This window comes from Anser anser (assembly GCF_964211835.1).
Source record: "Anser anser genome assembly, chromosome: 3".
In the NCBI taxonomy this organism is placed as follows: Eukaryota; Metazoa; Chordata; class Aves; order Anseriformes; family Anatidae; genus Anser; species Anser anser.
In genome coordinates, this window is record NC_139722.1 from 90,545,366 (window position 1) to 90,550,626 (window position 5,261).

Here is a 5,261-nt window from a genome sequence, read left to right on the forward strand (position 1 = left end):
TACACTTGGTGAAAGTGAAAAAAGTGAAATGGCAAACACTTGTGTATTGCAATACAGGAGCCCCAGGCACGGCAGGGATCTGGCTGTATTTGCTCCACAAACGTAAACAAAAAAGATGATTCCTGTCCTAAAAAAAATGACAAATATTTTCCTGTCTGCCCTAAAATAGTTAAACCCAAACTAAACATAGACAAACCACCCTCTCTAATGGTGATTATAGCCTTGCTGCGTTCTCTGCACAATAACAACAGTTTGACTGTATGAAAAGTTGCAAGGAAAAGTACAGCAGCAAGACCTAGTAGTTGGCAGCAGGTTTTTGTTCCTCAGCTTAAAGCATGCAAAGCAGCTGGCTGCATAACAAGTGCTTTTAAACAACAATCTCTACAGGAAAAAAAAAAGGAATTAACTACGCACTATTGAGCAATGTAAACTGGTAGATAAAGGTATGGCTGGTGCTCTTTGAAGTTTCATAGCTATTTCACCTGGGCAAAAGTCGAAGTACAAAAGCCACAAGAGAAGAAAAGTAATCAGCTTTGTTCCTTGTGTATCCTGAGGACAGGGGTCCCTCCTGCTGTCTTCAGGCAGCTTTGCCAGAACTGGGACACAATGAGCATGTAAGGAATCCAGACAGTGCTCCTCTCCCATGGTACATTTTTATTTATTTATTTTTTTTCCACCGGAAAGGAGGAATAACTGAGGCAAAATATATTTGGATTCAATCAGTACAGCATGACAAGGACTAAGTTGTACTCCAGGCCTTTGCATGAGTAAACAGTGATGTGTCTTGTGAAATGTTCAAAACAACAAAATAAATAGCCTTTAAAGACACAAGCTGTCTGTATAAACAGAGGGTGGGGGAGCACTACTGGGTGACTAGCACCTTTTGAGGGAAAAAGAAACCAGCATTTCTCCCTCTTAGCAGGAGTGGAGAACTGGGCCACATGTCCTACAGTGAGACTTGCTGCAATCCCAGGACAGCACTCAACAGACGTCCAGTTACTGACTTCCACACACTACCTGCCTGATATTTGTAACCAAAGCCTCGAGCACCAGCTCAGCTGTAGCCCGCAAACAGCCAAAGAAAGACTGAAGGCACCACTGATGTGCTAGATCCCTGCAATATGCAAGAAATCCCTTAAACAGAGTTTGTGAAACCATTTGAGGGGAACAAATCTCTGCTGATCCCTACAAGAAAGGGGCAGCAGTCTTAGCATGGGATTACCAAAAATAAATACAGTGCAAGCAGTGATCTGGTTTCCTTTTGAACCTAGCAGAGCCGCATGGATTCTTATCTCCAGGAATTCTCCAAATCAGTTACACAATCCCTTCCATAGGCATATTGTGCTCGATCTTCCAGCAATTTGAGCTCCTTCTTCCTCTGGTCCTGCTTGGAACACCTCTCTGGAAGTCTTTAGGAACCTTCCAGTTTCTAGCCTAAATGTATTCATGACCAGATAATGAACACTTGATCTAGGGCTCATATTATCCTCTCATACAGGATTTTTCCCTCCAATCCATTTACAAATACTTGCCTTATCCTCTTTTAAGTTTCTGCCTGCTAGGCTAAACAAATCAAGGCCTTTTTATCTCCTTGTAAGGAGTAACAGGAAAATGTTTAGTCCACTCCTTTCTTCTAAGCAGCCTGCTAATCCTCATCTACACCGGTCTGAATTCACATTAAGCTTTTGTCAAGCTAGGTGATCTCAGCTGTACATTTAAAACTTTATTGTTGCCACAAACAATGGCTTGGATAATTCCCTATCTCAACTAAAAATACCCTGCTTAGTGTGCCCTATAATCATATCAGGCTTTTCACTGCTACTTCAATTGGCAGTTTTGGGCAGAATTAACAGAATTACTCATAGTCATCTAAAATTTTGATTAAGCATCGTGTTCTCTCTCTTTTCTCCTACATTCTTGTTTGTTTCAAAGACCCAGCAGCAAGAATAAGCAAGGCAGTTCACTGAAGAAGATGGTGGCTGCACTGCTTCTGCCAGGCCACAGGGCCTGAGGTGCATCTTATATTCTGCGCCACTTTCTTAAATCAAGTGGTGGGGTTAGCGCACTTGGTGAATCGCTTATTTCACAAGATTTAGGTATTGCAGAAGTACAATACTCCCCTGAAGTAAGAGATTTAAATTTCTCAATGTTTCTACAACAGCAGATACTTGTGGTTGCATGTAAATTGAGAGGGAAAGCAGCAAAGAACTGCCAAAAAGAACTTTTGCTTCCACATAAGTAATTTATTGAACTACAGGAGAAAGTGTACACTTGCTTATAGATTTAAATAAGTAAACAAATAAATAAAATAAAAAAAAAAAGCAAACAGAACACTATCAAGATACTGCTAAATGCTTTGACAGTCAGCAGCCTTGAAATCATGGCACAGGTAGAAAGCTCATCCAAAGCCCTACCTCAGGTAGCAGAAGTGGGGCTTTTGCAAGCCAGAGAAACAGAGCAATGCCTTTTCTAGGCCAGCCTCACGAGTGGTCACTGAGTTTATTACAAAGTGTCCGAAAGGTGACAGGCCTCAAGAACAAGGGCATGTTTTTGCTGCTATTGAGGGAACATATTTGCTCCATCCCCAAAAACAACCCCCCACCCAGAAACAAAACAAAACAGAAAAAACAGCTTTGTGCAGTGGTATTTGGCATTGGCTATCTCCACCTGAGGTTTGGCAGGCCCGTGGTGTGATCAGGGCCAGAGGGAATAGCGTCACTGGAACTGTGCAACTGGAAAAACACCAACAAACAGCAAAAACCAAAAGCCCCCTCTGGGAAGCCTAAGATCCCTAAGAGAAACTCTGCAAGATAATTTCAGGAATGGGTAAAATTAGATTAGCACCACTTCACGTCAGATGAAGCATTTATTTTGGTGAAGTTGTATCAGTTCGTTCTAATACAGGATTATGGTTCATGGCTTGAAAGGCTCAAGGAGAAAGCTGAAGTCCATTACCAACAGTGGTGAGGGAGGTGAAATGCAAAGCGTCTGATCTCAGAGATCTTATAATCTTTAATGAAACCCACAGGGATGTGAAGCAACAGATGGAACAAGTGCCTGATAACAGAGAAGACACGAAGAGCAGGAGAAGCAGAAAAACTGAAAGTCATAGTAATCTACAGGACTGTGAAGGTCAATGTCTAATGACATCTCTGGAAAAGAAGTTTAAAACTTCCAAATACAAAACGAGTGAAAGTTAAAAAAGAAAAAGAAAAAAAAAAAAGGGCAGAAAAACACTCACTGTTATTGAAAATCGGCCTGCCAGCTGCACTGCCCACATATTTCATGGCTGCTGAATGCCACCAGAAAGCTCTCAGCCATGACTAACAGTGCAGTAGTAAGAACAAGATTAATTGCACAATTTATTTTTAGATATTTTTTTTTTTTTATATTTGCTAAGTATTCAAATATGTGAAGTTGAAGTGCCACATTTCCTGCAAAACTGTTTCATTTACTTCCAACTCGTATGCTCAGAATGGTCTCAGGGAAAAGTACAACTTTTTACCCTTCAGGGGGGTCAAGGACATACCAAAAAACTATTAAAGAAAATGAACTAAAAGTTGAGAAGAGACAGAGGTAAGGTTTAGGTTCTTCTTAAATTTGAAATACTTCCTGCTTCTAGATTGTATGGCATCACAGGGGAAAAACAGTACATAAAACCATTGCTTTCAAATGGGTTTAGACACCTAGCTCTTGATGACCTGCAGACAATTGGCTATGAGAAGTGATTTGCTGTAACTTTTGCCAGAGATTGGTTTGCTTGCAGTACAGGCTGTAGCACTACTCATCTAGGAGCCTGGGAAAGCAGAATGGTCCTGGACACCTTGCTCATTGGAGGAATGCACTAAAAATGCACCCTATTACTTCCCTGTCAATTAGCTAAAAAGAAGTGGTTTATGTTACCCTGCCCCTGAGCAGACCTTATACTACTGCTAGCTTCCCGTCTTTCTACCTTTGCATTTATTGACAGAATACTTAGGCAGAGCATTGCCGAGCACTAGAGGAAGCACTTTCTTTGCTCATACTGGCAAGCTTTCTTCCAGCTTGCAGATGAACCCTGAGAACTCTTTCTCCTCCTGTCTTCATGCTTCAAATAAGTCTGCGTGATGCTTCTGCAGGCTTTCCTTGGCTGCTGCTATCCCAGGCCTCTCCTTCTCTAGGAAGGCCAGCATTGGCTTTGGTTTTATTCAGCTTCTAATAAGCTGTCCACGCAGCTCACGTCATCATTGAGCTGTATCTGAGACCTACACTTTGGACAGTGATGCTCATCATTTAGTACATTCTAGAAGAGAGCTAAATAACTTTCTGACACCTACTGTAAAAGTTTCATCTAAATCTCTCACCACTGATTTTTCCACAGACTCTATTTATACCTTCCCCCAAGTTACAGACCATTTCTGATGGCCAGCTAAAAGACAAGGCTAGGAAGGACTGTCCATTTCTCACCTTTGCTTGCTGCTGTGATTATTTTCTGCACAGGAATCAAAAGTGACAAACCCGATCTTGGGCTTGAATCTAGAGCCAAGGCAAGCTCTGTGTTCCTTTTCTTTGAAAAAGGATGATCTGCACAGAGACCAGATGCCAGAACTGCTAAGAGCAATGGAGTTAGGCAAGTCTGAATTAATCCCCCTTCCAGGCCCTCCACACCGTCAATAAAAACCTTGGGAAACCTCAAATCCAGGCTTGATCTTTAGGTACAATATGTTTCAAGGCCACAGTGTGCAAGGTTGCAACTTAAGGTGCTTTGAATACACAACAGATTTCCCACATGGGAATTTCCTACATTATTATTTTTAATTTTCCATTTCCTAACATTCAAATACCGAAGAATACATCCAAATGTATTTGGCTTTGAAGAAAGCAGTTAAGCAAGGACTAAACTAGGAAAGAACACTTGGCTGTCTGCAGCATGGCCATTACATTAAGTCCTCTGAGAGCTGGTCTTTTGAATCCAAACACAGATTGTTTTTTTAAAGTCACTGGTGATTATCAGAGGAAAAAAAAAATAATTGTTGGGAAAAGCTTGGTTTATTCACTGACCAACATAACATTTAACTCCATCCCAAGCTCTCTTCAGCATGATGCATTGCAAGATGATGGCATGTAGTGCTCTGAGGTCAGCTTCAAGGGCCAGGAAAACACAGTCACCCAGAACTTGAGTTCAAAGGAAAGGCACAATTTGTTTTTGGAATGGAATGACTGGTGGGCACACAGCATTGGGATTAACCTCTGGCAATAGAAGGAGATTTATTTTTATATAT